This window comes from Podarcis pityusensis (genome assembly GCF_964106645.2).
Source record: "Podarcis pityusensis genome assembly, chromosome: 3".
NCBI classification, from domain to species: Eukaryota; Metazoa; Chordata; class Lepidosauria; order Squamata; family Lacertidae; genus Podarcis; species Podarcis pityusensis.
This window is the reverse complement of record NC_138026.1, coordinates 52,579,805-52,596,644: the sequence shown is the minus strand read 5'-3', so window position 1 is coordinate 52,596,644 and position 16,840 is coordinate 52,579,805. Positions and strand designations below refer to the sequence as shown.

The window sequence follows — 16,840 nt, the reverse complement described above, 5'->3', positions numbered from 1 at the left end:
TAACAGTGAGATCCTCATGGCGCTGCATCCACAGCTTACCGCCCACTTACACAGTACCTGGGTGGGTGGAGGTTGCAACCCAATGCTGAAGCTTGTGGGCATTGGTCCTTTCCCCTGGCTGCTGCAGAACATCCTGGATTCCCGCCAGACCCCATTTTGAATTCTGGCCAATCTGTGGCGGCTAGGGGGCGGGCAGGGAGTGGACTGTGCATCAGCAATCTTCACTGGTCCACTCCCTGGGCATTTAAGTTGGCCAGCGCTGCCCAAAGCTTTAGCACTTGCAAAAGATTCACTATTAAGTATTGAGAGCAATTGCTGTATGAACATCCCTATTGCATGCAGACCAACATATGTGGAAAGTCTGGGTGCCCTAATTCCACATGGAGCCAGTAAGTGCATTCACACTGACTGTTTCCCAGGTTGTAGAATGTGCCACACCAATTCTGTGGACAGCTTGTTGTGCATTTTCTCTTTGCCTACAACCTATGGTATGAATTCTCACCACACATAGTAAAACCCCTGGGTGGTATTAATCTAAATTTTACTCAGAATAGACCCATAGAAGGCAATGAACATGACCAACCTAGGTCCATTAACTTCAGTGTGTCTACTCTATGCAAAACTTAGTTGAATACCACCCCTTAGGTGACAATCATTAATCATTCCATCAGCAAAAGCATTCCAGCTTGCCAGCTGGAATGAATCCCCCCCCAATTCTGGGGGTTCTTGCAATCCTCCTGAGCCAATTTGAGGGGATGCAGAGAGGGCAAGCCCCATTGCACTAGTGGAAATCCTTCCATGGGCTTTCACTAGCTGGACTCATTAGCTGAATTGCCCATCACTATTATACTATGTGATGTTTCACTGCTTTAAAGCTATCCCACACTTTCATTTGAGGAGAGTAGCTTTGCACCATCACATTTAACACGTGAATCCTCCTCCACTTTTTTCAGACTAACCATGTTCAGTTTTCAGAGTGAAAATTTCCATGCGTACCTCCACATCCAAGAGATGCATTGCCTGGGAAGACTTTTATTGAATCTGTTGTGATCAAAACAAATGATCTGCTATCTACTACCTTTACATTTACTGACTTTTTACATTCAATACTAATTTTATTACAAAAGTACTCAGTTGTGAAATATGCAGTCTCTTTAAGTGCTTTTCACTGTACAATATATATTATGCAAATGTGTTAAACATTTCAGTTAGCATTACTATTATAGCTTGACATTTGTTTTGCCTTTGAATAATGTTAGTGCTTTATCTGGAACTTCAGAGACACTTAGATTGTTTGCAGCCTTTAAGCTACACAATCCAAAGTAGTTTTACATATTATGATCAAACCCATTATAAGCTGGAGAATGACCTGGCGCTTGACTTCTCACTTGGATTTTTCACTGTAGGAAAAGGCAAACGTTGAACTCCTTGACACTTGCAAGTGATTAACAGATGTGGGGTAGATATAAATGGCATTTCAATTGATGAATATCCAGCTAATCTACTACTGTGATCTGTATTATTGATCAATAGATCAGAAATATTTATGCTCTGCCTTTCAACAAATCATTTTCAAGGTAGCTTATGACATAGTGAAGCTATTCAGAAATCTACATGGTGCTCTTGTTGCTCTGAATGGAGGCAGAAACCAATGTTTCCTTCCCCTCCTTCTTCACTCCTGGGGCAGCTAGTAGTTAGAGTAGAGTCCTTTCTCTGAATCTCCTCCTCCTATGGCTGATGGCTGGAGATGAACTAGTCTTCTCATTGCTGTATTATTTGTGGGAGAGAGGGATGGAATGCAACCTGCCCTGAGCCTAGCCAGTGGCAAAGACCAGAATGTATTTCCTTTAATTTCTATATAATGTATACCACAAACCTCACAATCCAATGCATGTTTATTCAGAATGCATAATGTAGCCTTGTTAACAGATTAGGTTAACAGCCAGATTTAGGGCAGTGCAGGAAATATTTGAAAAATGAATATCTTTTTTTTGTCTCAGAATGATGGATGAAATATTTTGAAAGAATTTTTAAAACTAGTATTGTTGCATTAAATTCACATTGCTATGAATTCCTTAGATGCAATATGCAAAGGTATAGTGATCATAGTATTGCTTCTGTGTTTGGTTATTAAACAAACAACACTAAAGTCTTGATAGTGGAAAAGTACTTTCAAATCTTTCAGACTTTAGGTAATAGGTGCAAGATTGCAATATCAGAGTCTTTCAAGCATGTTGTATAAGCTCTGTAGTGTAAGCTTTGAAACAAACTCTAGCTCCTGTTGCTTCTCGCTTGACTCAGATTCTTCCATCTTCTGCAATCAAGTAAAATGAACAGCTAACAAGTGCAATTGTTGAACGGGTGTTTTTTTTCCTTTTCATGTAAACAAGCAATTTTCTGAAGTCCATGAAGCTCAAGTGAAGGTTCAGAATCTGAAACTAATGATCTTTCAGACACTACCTGCAATTACAAAAATAATTGAACAGAGCAATCCGAAAAGCAGGGAGCCGTGGAATAGTGAATAATCTTAGTTTGCAGGGTAGATAGAGAGACAGATAGTGTTGGATGTCTTTTTTGTTTCAGCAGTTTTTGAAACCATTCATTTCAGTGGGAGGAATTAGCTAAGTGTGCTTCAGGCTGGTATTGTTTATGGCCCATTCCTGAGGCCTCTCAGAAGAATGGAGAGACTTTGGATCCAACAAATCGTAGGCTGCCTGACCTATCCCAGAACACTTCATTTTGGAGCCTACCACTGACAAAAACACTGCAAACAGCCCTTTCCTCTGCCATACATAAAGAGAAACAGTTGCTTCAGATGCCTTTTCTCTTTGCCCAGGCTCTCCTTGACCCTGTTTGGAGCCTGCTTTATGTGCTTGAATTCACAGGATTCCTGTTTCATTTGTTTTTCTATTCTTTTAGATGCTTCTATGGTGAAGCTTTAAGATGCTTCTATGCTGAAGCTTTATCGGTTTTAGGTTGTATTTTTGTTTTAATGATAATATTTGCTGTACTATATGCTGCTTACAGATTTTTAAATATTAAGCAGATTATAAATGCTTTTAAATAAAATTACATGTACAGAATTGCACTATAGGCACTGCAATGACTGCTTTAAGCACCTTTTCCTAAGGGCCAATTCACGAAACTACGGTGGTAAGCCCTTGAACTTCCTGCAGAACAAACAATGAAGCTTTTTGTATGCTACTGAAAATATTAATTTCTAAAATTTTGTTACAGCATACAGAAAAAGCTTTGAACTTCACAGAGTAGGACCTGCATACAACCAGCTAACTGCAGACACAGAGTCAACATTTCTAAGTTGTTTTACAGTGCTGCCCATATGTTTAGCAGTGGTGAGAACCTTCCCTAAGTACAAAGTCAATTGATTTTAAGTGGCTTTGGCCAAGTAAATGCCATGTGATTAATGCAACAGTTTGAGTTCTTCTGAACATTCACAGAACAAATGGCAAAGCCAAACTTCCTTCCTAAGAATCAGTATGTGTTAATGGTGGATAACCTGCCTGTATCCCCATGGAAAAAAACAAGCCACTCAAGTAAAATCAGTCTTCTTTTACATAGAACAAACTAGTTGAGCAGTGTTAAAAGCTGGGTATTGATTTGTGCCCAGACTGAAAGTCATGCGCTGATGTAAATGAAAATGTGTCAAGAGTCAATATTGATTTTTTTTTAAGCTAGGTTGTCCCCTGGGAAATACTGCCAGACATACTACTATGCTTGTCAGTGAGTGAAATAAGACCCTTTTCCACAAGGCTACACATGTCCAAGCATCAAATTTCCTCTTTTTACTGAAGTAAAGTGGACACAGTGCTTAGCATCAACAGCTCGTACTGTGAGAAAAGAGTTTGGTGAAAAGGAAAGGGGATAATAAAATTCTGAAGGGGATAAAGGGCTATTGAAAAATCTGGAGACACCCTATAAATACATGTGAAAAGTACAATTTTGTTTTATGGTGAGAATTAGCACCTAAAAGCTACCAGAGAACTTTATGAAGTTTTCAGGCACGAGAAAAATATGGACTACAGTACTAAATACCTGATACCTGTTGGATAGTTGATCTTAATAACACCTGAAGAATATCTAGAGAATGGTGTGAAGAGACACGACACAGTGCTACTGCTAAAGCTTAGGAGGTTTTGCCATTTAAGCTACATCAGTGAGAAGTCTCTTGGGTAGATGTGGAATATGTGAACAAATCTTGAGTTCCCCATAGGAACTCATGATACAATTCTTTAACATCTACTCAGAAGTAAGTCCTGTGAAATTCGGTGGTGTTTACTACCAGATATAGATGCATATAGGATTATGGCCTAAATCACGTTGATAAATAACAAAGATTCAATGTGAACTCTTTTTAGATGAGTAACAGACAGCTAACAATGCACTTCTATATGTATAGTCTCTGAAATCAGTCGCATTAGCACATGGTTTTGCAACATGTGCCAAGCATATACAAGAGCTTATCCTTCTTCCAACAACATTTCCCCATAGCCCTCAATAACGGCCTGTGCAATTTCCAAGTAAAGACTTGGAGATGTTGATAATACTTACTTTCGCTCTTCTATTCAAGAATAAATCCATTGAAAATGTATTATTGCATGAATTAAAGTATCTACACTGTACAGTAAAAAAAGTCCGATTGCTTTTTCCTTAAATAATATTTGATATTGCTGGTTTGATGTACTCTTTCTACTCGGAAAATCTCTTGCATCAGGGAGAATGTGGCTCCAACAAGAAAAATGAATTCTAAAATTCTTACCAGTCAATGGTTTAAAAAGGTGCACATCTCAGATGTACCAACCTATCCAGAGGTGGGTTTAGGATAGCACAACCAATTGGGCTGCACTGAGCACCAGTACTATAGAGGGCACAGGAGCGATGATCTAGAATGGAGCACGAGAGGCAGGGGGCGCCAAATTTTAGTGTCACGCAGGGAGCCATTAAAATCTGTGAGCCCAAAGCCTGCCACTGATTTATCCCTGCCACTCTGCCTTCTTTGAAATCAGCAAGGTGGGAAAGAGTACTTTGGTCGTGGCACTATAACAAAAAGAGAAATAAGACGATCAAATAGCACTGAGAATTGGTGCAGATAGAATTGGTATAAATAGTTACAACACTGACTTGCCTCTTCTTCTGCTGATATGTGCTATGTAGCCTGGGGGATAACATGGTCTATTATTGGACATGAGGTTGAAGACTGCATCGCTCTAATGGGGCAATTAACTCTAACACTCAGCAACTCTTGATCTGCAGAATTTTGTTTTAAGATTACAATGATGAGGTGAAGATTAACACTTCTGGGTGCTACGGGACTGATGAGACATGACTTATTAATCCTCCAAGAAAAGCTTAATTGGACGCTAGAGTAACCTTGCTTCATTGTTACACACCACCAATCCCTGGGAGATTGAAGTAGTTGGGGGTATATGATAGCAAACGTTTTTGTAATTAGGCACACGAAGACTAATAATTCCCCTCTTTAGGAAAAGCATATGTCATTCTCTTCGGTTATCACCCAGAGTTTTGAATTAAATGGAAACCAATCCTAAAAGCCATTAGGCACTGTCAAGATCTATAAAACAGGAAGGCTCTTTGTGAGAACCAGCCCCCTTTGTTTTCAAGAGAATTCCTTCCAAGTGCTGGCCAACCAATAGCGAGGTCTATTCTAGTTAGCTAATTAACAGTCCAATTTGCTTTTAGTGTGTTGCTCGTTCTTTCATCAGGCTCGCTTGCATTTACCCATAAAAAGGGTTTTGCAACAGCTGAAAATGTTTCCAAAATAGTATATTGAAAATATTTCTGCTGGGAAGAAAAGCTTCATGGGCAAGGAATCATGGGGAAATGAATTAAGTATTTGCTTTTGACATGAAAAAGCTGGAACTATCTTCTGTTAAGTTCACTAAGCGACCTTCTGCCAGTGCAGACATGTTCAGTGAATACTTGGAGGGAAGGAACAAGGATCTCACCATGTTCACTTCTAACTCTGTTAAGACTTTTGAATAAACATACACTTTGGGAATGGAGGCAGCAGACATGTTCCTGATTTTCCACAACCATTTCACATTCATTGAGGGTCTACCCACCATTCTTCTACAACTTCATGTGACATAAAATATGTGAAATAAACTATGTCACAGGAAGTGATATTGGGGATTTCAAAAAATCAAAACCAAGCAAGCCCTTCCTGGTCTGATCTGGAGCAGAACGATGTGAGACAAAGTTTAACCTTTCTTCCCTGCCATGACCTAGGGGTGCAGGGATGGGGATTATCCCCCTTCAATAAATGCTGACAATAAAAGAGCAACAACTCACCAATGGGAGTTGGTTTTCCTTTTGCAACTTACAGCTTTAGGGCGAAACTTTTCAGTAACATGCTGATAGTAATGTGCAATAGGGCCTTCAGTGTTCTGAAGAGTTAGAATAAAAAAATTTTAGAGCTGAAAGGGACCTCAAGTGTCATCTAGTCCAAATCCTTCAATGTAGGAATCTCAACACGCAGTCCTCCATCCAATTTGAAACCATACCATACCCTACATTTGCAAAACCAAACAGGTTCTGGTAGAGTTGTTAAGAGGATAAATACAATTGCGTGTCCAGGCGGCGAGTGCCCTGGCCCCCAAACACAATTGTAATTATTTCTCAGTTGGAATAAGACTTTTCACTGCACAGAGTGTGTTTTTACAATTGCTTTTCTATTTATTCTCGAACATCACTGTGAGCTAAGACAGACTGAGAGGCTGTGATTTATTCAAGATCACCCAGTGGCATTAAAGCTAAGAAAGGTTTCAATCCGGGGTCATTTGTATCCCAACTCAGCATTCTGCTCACCATACCACCCGGACTCACAATAAATTTGATCAACTATATGAAGCATTTTATACAATACAGAAATTGTTGGCAGTTTTCCTTAAAGTTGTTTTCAGCTACAGCATTGGGGAGACTTGTATTTATCCATGTCCTTTACTGCAAGGGAAACGAGAAATTATAATGATGTGATCATTAAAGATTTTAGAATAGTGAAGAGCTTGTGAAATAACTTAGCATGCTCATTAGGGACATTTGAGAAGAAAAAGCCTTCCTACCATATTTATTTACTCTGCTATGCAAAGGATGTTTTGAGTCAATTGGGATAATCATTGTCAGAATTTTATGTGATTACAAAGCAAACTAATAAGCCATGCCTGTAAAATTATGCCAGTCATATCTAAATATCAACAGGAAAGGTACTTCCATATGTAGATACAGAGTTTCCAAATGAAGATGTTCAGTGTGGTGCAAACAGCATGCATTATCTGTCACTGATTTTAGCACTGATGCTAGTTGATGGTCCCAATTCAAGATGAATTGCATTTAACAGGGCAGTTCTTTGCATGTCTTTTCAGGAGTCTTCCTTTAGTTCAAGTGAGTTACTCTTAGAACAAATAGGGTTGTTGCCCAAATCCCACTGAAATCAATGGAACCATTTGCCACAACTTGTTTAAAACCATGGATTCTAGTGGGACTTAAGTCCAACTACTTTATCTGCATGGGGGCTAGCGTCTTGCATGAAGCTTTACTACTTGTGGCATTAAAGTAATTCTGGCATTAAAGTAAAAGAAAACTCACTTTTTTTAGTGGATAATGCTTATTTTTAATGGCTAAATTTGTGAGTTTCAAATGTAGGGCACAGGAAACTGTGTAGGGAAGGCACACAGTAGACCAATAAGCTTCCAGACTGTCACTATTTTCAAGTGGCATTTGATCACATACTGGCAAATTCAGCTTGCACAGTTAAATTTTATTGGAAGGCCTTGTGCAACAAACCTCCTTCCCCAAAAGATTCCCGAGTCCAGTGCCACTTGCTTTGATGCAACGTAGTCTAGCATCCCTGTAAACCAAATGGATGCTCATTAAATTGCCAGCATCGTCTAATCTCCCTGAAAACAGAGTAAAGATGAATACTCAATAAACAGGTAGTCTGTAAGTGACATTAGTTGTGAATGGTAGCTCCAAAGATTTGCTTGCACAAGGATGTCCTTAATTTTCACTGAACCCTTCTAACTGCAGTCCCCAGCATTACATCCCAAATCATTCCCGAGAATCCTATAAGAAGGCAACAGGCTGCAGCGTGAGGGTGGCAGGGAATTGCTGTCCTGCCAGCAGGCCTCCACACATGGTTCTGTGGATCAAACCCATTCTGGGGTCCTCTTGTCATATCTTTGCTTAGCCATAACCAAGCAGGCACAGTTTGTAGAAAAGACAAGCCCCTACGATAGGACCCAACAGTTTAAAAATGACCTAGAGTACTAAGTACATTGGAAATGTAAGTTATGTTGACTTTGACTGTGCTATTCTTTAAGGTAGTTTGGGCGGTGGGGTATGGGGAGAGATAGAGAGAGAATGAATTACACTCTCACTGCGAATTTCAATCAGATCTGTCATCATACACTGAAAACAGCTATTCCGGTTGGGCTCAGTTCAGTGCATTCCTAGTCCCAGCTGAGGATTCAGTGCAATCAGTTGCTGTAGCTGGCAGGGAGAGGCAGTTGTGGTCAATTCTTCTTGGCAGTGAGACAGCAGTCTTATCCCCAAGGAGAGGAAGGAAATTGGAGTTGAATGATTTGGGGCTGCCCAGGCAGATATGCAACCTATACACAGAAGAGCAATATGCAGGAGGAAGTCATCCAGCTATCTCAAATTCCTTTAACTTCACACTGATACAGGCAGCACGAAAGCAACAAGCATCTAGGAAACCTATAGGAACACATATTAAAGTAGCATATGGAATTCAAATACTGAATAAGTCCACTTATCCATATTTTGGTCTAAAGCATGAGTGTGGAGTGACCTCTCTTTGCTGAAAGCTGGCTCAATTGCATTATCATTTGTTTGTTCAAAGGCTAAGCTTAACAGCTGTTCTCCTTATGTAATTTTTACATCCAACCCTGTACATAGAAAAGGAACAATGGCAATTTCACTGTGGGCAAGCTTTTTGTAACTGCTTTACTGCAATGTTAAAACTAAGAGATGCACAAGAGTGCAAACAATTTAACAATTAAGTTTATATATAAAATGCTGCTGGGCAAAACATTTTAGTCACTGGCATTCTCATAATGGTAAAAGCTCACTAATTCAGAATGCCTGCATTCAGATCATTCTTGGTTTGTGCTGAAAGCATTAATGAATTAATTGGTCCCATTATTAGTTAAACATGGTACAGGTTTTAAAGTACACATTTTAACTAGATCTTAATTGGCACTCTGCTAAAAAGGACAGCTCCAGTCAGTAATGCAACAAGGCTGAAAATATGCATCTCCTGACTTAAACAATGAACTCAAGATTCCCCTGCCCCCAATAAATTGTGTAACTCAATTAGAGGTAGCTTAACCATGAAATATCATTTGTTTACAATAATTTAGTATTTCTTTAAATTCATTTAAAGCAAGAAAATGAAATGCTATGAACTGTAATTAGCAGGCTGTGCTATTTCTCAAGTTTTTATTATCTGATTATAGATAACAGATTGTGATCAAGAGGGATTAGACCCAGATTGTCTAGGCATGCACCTATATTATTCCGTGTAATTTCTTCTCAGGAGCTGTTAGCACAGAATTTCCACTACTACTTAAACTTTGCTGAGTTTACACATTTGGAGATTTGATGTGATGGCAGGGATTACTAAAAGAGAAACTGCTGCTGGTATATGTACAGTGAGTGATATCCAGTGCTAGTCATACACAGAGTAAGCCCACTGAAATCAATATACCTCAGTCAATGCTCTCCATTAATGTAAAATTAAGACAATGGGCAGGGCTGGATTAACCATTAAGCAAAATAAGCATGTGCTCGGGGCATCAAAGGAAAGGGGGCACCACAGAAATGTCCCGCTGCCGGGTTTTTAACATTAAAGGTCACAAATTGTTCAGCTGAGCATTAATTTTCGCAGTTGAAGTATATGAAAAACCCCAACAGAACAAGTATGCAACAAGACAGGCTGGCCTGGATACCTTATCTCCACTAAATATAGAAGGAGATGTGTTATGTAAGATTAGCTTTGCGGATCTGATCAAAGACTTTGCAATTACAAAATGTTGGATAAAATTTGTCAAATGAAGTATACAAATATAAACATTATTTTCCATCTTACTGTAGGTTTTGTTTTACTTCAAAAAACAAAATTTTATTTACAGTTTATTATTTTAATCTGGCCCTGACACTGGAGAATATGGTTTTCACTTTTGAAGTTGGTAGCCCTTGTCCTACCTGCTTATATGATAATGATAATTAAATGTGTGTTGTGCCAGTGTGTGCTCTAGTGCATGAACTTTGAACCACTTCCACCAAGTTGGACTTGTGTGTCAGGCTGTGTGCATTCTTGCTACCCAATGTAATAATGCTGAGGAAAGCATGAAAAGAAGAGAGTTGAGGTCAGAAGAACATGGGTCCTGTGAATTGAACAACTATGCATAACATCCTGCACCACAGATCGGCATGAGTGTGGGAGGAACCCTAGGTAATTGATATAGCAGAATGCATTGAAAAGAGAAGGTGATAGGTTCAATTCTTGACATTTTCAGTTAAGATGGCCACATGTTGTTGTTGTTGTTAATTGCTTTTCACATTAGTCTCGAGGTGATTAACAAACATAGCAGCAGGGGATGTAAAAGACCTCTGCCTTAGAGCCTAAACAGCCACTGTCAATCAGAGCAGATAATACTTGATTACATGAACAAATAGCAGGAACTTTAGAAGCTGCCTTAAATACAGTGAGAGCAGTGATCTATATAGCTCAGAACTGTCTACAGTGATTGACAGCAACTTTCTAGGATTTCAGACAGGGGTCTTTTGCAGTCCTACCTAGAAGTGATGGGGATTGAACCTGAGAGCTTTTGCATGCAAAGCAGATGCTCTAGCACTGAGCTACATCCCTGCTCCTACTCTGATTTGCTATAAGGCAGCTTCCTTCATTTTGCTTCGTTGGATCCCAGTGTATGTTTTGAGCTAATTGGTCCAGGGTCAACCCACAGATCATGCTATTCATGGTCACTTTCAACATTTCCCACCCCAAACCATCTGTTTCTACTCTTGTTAATGACTTTAGATTGGGATGTGCCAGAGACAAGAAGAGGAACTAATGTCTCACATCTGACATTTGTCGAGGAGTAAACAAATCACTTCAGTTGTCAGCTGCGAACTGGGTTGGATCTCTCTAGAAACGAATGCCAGCATCTTCATGTGCAAAATAAAAGGCTTTTTTGATCTCCAGAGGCCTTTTGGTAGCCAGCACTTACTTCAGTGTCAGTGACCAGGCAGAGCAAAGGGCAGAAGGATGAGACAAGCGCGGCATGGGACTAACAGGAGAGGAAGTCAACCAGAAAAAAACAGGATTTTCTCAGGCATATATTTTATTTATTGGGAGAGAACTGACTAGGTGGTTCTTTCACATTTCTCAAGGTGAGGTAATTGAGAAGCAGGGCCATGCACAAACTGCTGGGACACTCCTAATGGAACTGCATTGGAATTACTTTCAAGGAGATTGTCTTAAACTGTTTGATAGCTGAAACTACTCTGGAATTGGTAGAACAGCGTATAATTCACTGGGGCTCTAATGACAATTTTATGATGTGGTGTTGGGGGGAGCAAAAACCTTTTATCCCCTTCTTTAGAAGAAAAGGCAGTATTTCTTATATAAACATATACTTACATATTCCACAGAAATGGCAAGATTAAAAGAATAATTAGAATTCTGGGTCACAGTGGTATTCTGTTCACATCTCAGCCCTTAACAATCTGTTAAATGAGAGAGCTTAACAGAGGCAGGATTAACTGACTTTCTTTTAAGTTTGGTAATTGCAAATGCAAAATGAACATCATTCTGCCGACATGGTGCCAGAGGACAGCTCAAGCTGACGAAAGAGTGGTGAGCTATGATAAATAATGTATGCCCAATATCAAAAGCTGAATGAGATACAGAAATGGAGAACCCATTTCAAAATTTGGAATTTGCTCAAAGCATTTCCTGCAGTGATTCTCAAGAGGATGAGCACAGATCAGTAATAAGCTCTATAGCTGTGTATAATTTATAAACTTACACCCTTTTTATTCACAACAATTCTTATGTTATGCTTAAAGAAGGAAACAAAGAGAGAAAACAGTAAGAGCCACTTGATAAATCTGAATGAGATGGTTTTCTTTTCACTATAGGGTGTCAGTTCTGTCTAGACCCCCCATACATTCCAAATGTTAAACCCAACAAATGGACAGGAGAAAAGAACACGTCATTCTTATGTGACTGGTTTTTCTAAAGCCTTTTTTTTTTTTTAAAGAAGAGCTATCCTGTATATTTCTAACAAGTGATATTTAAGCAATTCCTGTACACTTTAAAAGGATTGTCTCCTGCTACATTTGCATAATAAGGCTGTTCCATGATCATCCCATGACATCACAGCAGCTCAGGCTATGTTGGATGATGCAACAAACCATCTGATAAAATGAAGCCAGAGGGTTTTTTTTGCTAATAGATATTGCTAGAGAGCTGTCAACAGCTGTGGGGTGCACAGCTCAGGTCTTACTGCTTCTTTCCGGTTCCTGTGATTTATTTGGCAAATTGGCAGAACCACTTTTTCTTCTGCTTCAATTTCACATCTTATCCCTATCTAGTCAACCACCTAAGGCTATCCGTCTCCCTAGAGGTACCTGTTTGAAGAGCCAACAGACTAAAACTGCCATCCAATAACATCACGGTTTGCAGCTCCAAGACAGAATACCAAGCATTTCAAATTATTCATAAGCATGAGGAATAGAGTCCTTGCAGTTGCTTGCTTGCTTGCTTGCTTGCTTGCAGTCCCTGCTGCTGACTGTGCTACTCACGAACCTGCTCCCTGGACTTTGTGACCCTCCTGCTCCTAAATGTGAACCTTTGGATCCCAACTGGCATCTTCTACCCTCTTCTTGCCTGTCATCCTGCTACCCTGATTGGCTCAGAGAGTCTTCAGATTGATGTAGAGGATCTTGACTTCCTCAGATAGCCACAGTATTAGCAGGCAGTTATTTATGGAATAGTTTGAAGGACATAAACATATTTTGAACAGTACAAAACTTCTTAGTTCATTTAAAATAGATGCTGTGGAGAGAGAAAATTGCACAATCAAATACCAGTTTCTGAAAAGGGAGTGTAAGAGGCCCAACGACTTGCCGAAGAGCCAGACCACGAAAGCAGGTGGGAAGTGGGAAGGCAACATTAGTTGATGAAGAATGGTCCAGGAAATTTTCAGCACAGCAATAAAGGTTTGTGGGGTGGACCAGGCAAAGTGTCATTGCTGACCTGCCTTCCAAACCTCAAACATTGCTGTCAGTTCCTGAAGAGAGTGGTGAGGTGCTGGGAGTTCAGCACAGTACAGCTGTGGTGGCAGGAGTGTCTGACTGGCTCTGTTGCCATGCTCCTTTCGCTCTCAGGAACAGACAGTGATGCTCAGTGTTCAGAATGCAGATGAGCGATGTCCTCCCTCCCTGTGCCAACCTAGCAATACTAGCCTTTATTGCTCTACTCTGTTAATTCTCTTATTTCATGAGAACATTCCTTCTGAAAATAAGAGCTTAGATTTCTGCTACTAAACATCCCATATGCTTGAAATTCTTATACAGATGGCAAGTCCTCTTGTTTGGTCCCTTCTAGGACCATGCAATGTGACCATTTGTGCGCTGACAAAGTAATATCAGGAGAATCCACATAGCTATTGCTGCAGTTGTAATGTAGCATTAAAACACATTTCCAGCATGAATGGTTTTAGTGTTAGCTTCCTCCTCAGTGAATTCAACATATATTAACATTTCCAAGTCTTACTGAATTCCGCAGGTCTGTTTCTTTAAAATACTACCAAGGATAGCGAGACTGAAACGGCTCCCAGATTTTAATTACCGGTAATCTGAAACAATCACGCTACCCAATTGTATGAGGCATATCGCTGCCAAGGAAAGAAAAAGGCATTGGGAGGAGGTGGGAGGTGGTGGTATATAAGGCACAAACGTTGCTGCGTCAACTTTGGCATTCAACTTGGCCAAAATGCTACGCTGATCCTACTGTATCTGCAACAACCACTTATTACCAAATGAGATGCAGTTACAAAAATGAGAAAGGGTAAAGGAGATGTATTTTAATCAAGCTATACTACTCAGACTGCAAAAGAAGAAAATATAGTGTTAACATACAGGTGACTCAAATATTTCGTGCATCTCTCCAGGCTTCTGAATGGACTACTCACCTGCCTATCTGTAGTGAAGAAGTCCTTCCTATAGGCAACAAGGCAGGGAAGCTTTACACGCACACAAACGCACGCACACAACTGCAAAAATGATTCTTTTCAGTGGTGTCAGTTTAGCCCTGTAGTTTCCTGGGTTGCCTGTGAAATATTTATTGAGGATATAACGTCCATTGGTGTTTCACTAGATACTTGATACCCATCTTGTATAATTTAAGGTACAGGAACTTATGCAATTTCTTATTTCAGGTGGCGTTATTTTTTTAAGAAAAATACCATCTGGGACTGATAAATTATTATTTCACAGTTCATAATGCCTTTCCTCATTGTCTTGTTCTTACACAGCAGTTTGCAACATTTTTCAAATTTATCACCCTAATAAGGAGGAGCTCAGGTGTAGAAAATTTTCCAACCCCCTTGAAGATTGCAGCAGATTACTCATACAGCTTCTCAGATGCCTACCTTGGCCAGACATTCCCCGCTTCATACTTTGATAGCCCCTCTAATTTGTTATGCTTCTTGCTTCTAATACACAGTGCATTCCTCGAATACTGACCAAGCTACTAAGAGTTAGGCAAACTCTTTGATACAAGGCAAATGATTGTATATATATCACACATTTTTCTATAACAAGCAACCACCCACAGAATCAAGGTATTAGGTACATGCAAAACATGTCAAGCAAGGCATAGGGCCTTTCTTGAGTCAAAAATGATTTAAGCCTTTTATTTATAGACAACCTCCCTGTCAGCTGGTTCTCAGGATGTTTGTTTTAAAATGTGGCACAATACAATATGACAAAAGAACATAAAACAAACTTAAACTGTTATAGCAGTTTAAGACTTAAACACAGACTGAAAGATACATTTATTATTTTATATCTAACTTACCAGATTGTATTGATTTTTTTTTACATTAACTCCCATTTTAAAAATACATAAGCATCTTTCACTCACTAGAATAGTTGGTAAGGACCAACATGCAAAATAAAAATAAGAGACAAATTCAGTTACGCCAGTAATTAGCTATTAGGGAGCAGGTGTTCAGAGTCTATGAATCTTCCTTTTGTCTTTTTGTCAATTATTTACAGTACTTGTTATTGTTAAATCAAGTTCTCAGAGCTGGTTCATATATTATAGCAAAACCATGTTTGCTGCAGAAAAAAAACACCTTTCCCATCATTGGGGCTCCACACAGGTGTCATAATTTGAGTTATGGGTTTGCATGTTAAGCGGTTACCTAATGGAATATTTCCATGCCAGTGTCTGCAGAACTAATAAGAAAATATTCTATGGGAAGTCTTCTATATGATAAGCTGCATGGACCATGGGAGAACAGTTTACAGCAACAACCATGTCACTTCCATAAGTTGGATTTCAGACTTTGTCCAAATAATCTTACTTAAGTCAGGGGGTTGGGGGGGGGGGGTGTCATCCAAACTTTTCCAAGTTAAAGATGATCATGCAAACAATTTCAGAAAACTGAAATTTGATTTCTTCTTATATCTGAGACAGGCACACTTAAAAGGATAATGCCTTATGGGATCAAATTGCACCATAAAAGAGGTTGGAATGGTAAGGAATTGTAAAAGAGCATCAGCCTTTTAAAGAAATTCTTACTGCCTTCCTAACCAGGCCTGCACAAATCCTTTGGATCCATTACTCCAATCCATGCATGTGTGAACATTTCTAATGTGAATTCACAAGGGCTGTTTGACAAAGAATTTAAAAAATATTGGAATGACTTCAGTGAAAGACAATTGAGTTGCAATTCACTTTTAAGCAGCTTGTTTGCAAGTGTTCTGTGTAAATCATTAAATTTGCCGCTAACTAGATGATGGTTGTATCATTATGTGCAATTAAAACATTGGGGGAAGCTCCGAGAAAGATTGCTTATTTATCTGATGGAAAAGTATCTGTTCCCCTCCTGTTACCTGAAAGACACTAAAGACTATGGGTCAAAGCCAGTGAATCATACTCAGAGTAGACCAATTTAAATCTATGGTCATTACTTAGATTCACTTATTTCAGCGAGTCTCCTCTGAGTAAGGCTTAGTTGGATATAACCTTGAAAATTCAGAGACAATAAATTGTCTTTTCATGTATTTTTTGCTGTCATCTGTGGCTGCCTGTGTTCCTGACAAAGTCTGCAGATATTAATGAGCATTGAAGTCCTCATATTTATACATGAAAAGAGACACTTAAACAAGCTTATTTTCAACATAAAGAATGGGATTTCAAGTTTGTTACAGGACCATCTTGTGCTTGCCTACTCTGCAGTAAGTCCTCTTAAGTTCAGCTAAATTTCTATAGGACTGCAGTCTTGAGAACTCAAATCAGAACCATCTCCTCCAAAATTGTAACTTTTGTGTTGATGTTCATATCAGTAGTATTAGATTAAAAGCTATAAAACTGTAAATATTCACTGCCCTTGATACCATTGTAACAACCATTTTTAAAATTAAAGAATTTAATTAAAATCATTGGGATTATAGAGGTACACACATTTCAAGCTGTCATGTGTGGGGGTTTTTTTGTTGTAATATTCTCAGTGCAAATCATAATTTTTGGCAATGGTATATCTTC

At 39.2% G+C, this 16,840-nt stretch overlaps 2 protein-coding genes across 20 annotated transcripts in view; one reads left to right on the top strand and one right to left on the bottom strand.

Annotated features, from left to right (window-relative positions):
* LOC308474315 (uncharacterized protein) overlaps window positions 1–16,840 on the bottom strand; it is a 150,267-nt gene that overhangs the window by 88,611 nt on the left and 44,816 nt on the right. For 9 of the 13 annotated variants that reach the window (XR_013984646.1, XR_013984647.1, XR_013984648.1 and 6 more), the window contains one exon: window positions 14,259–14,396. The exons of the other annotated variants lie outside the window; for them this stretch is intronic. The gene's annotated coding sequence lies outside the window, so the exon portion shown is untranslated. The remainder of the gene's footprint in view (window positions 1–14,258; window positions 14,397–16,840) is intronic. 13 annotated transcript variants of the gene reach the window in all.
* Window positions 1–16,840, top strand: part of HS3ST5 (heparan sulfate-glucosamine 3-sulfotransferase 5) — a 141,093-nt gene that overhangs the window by 113,345 nt on the left and 10,908 nt on the right. The gene's annotated exons all lie outside the window — the stretch shown is intronic.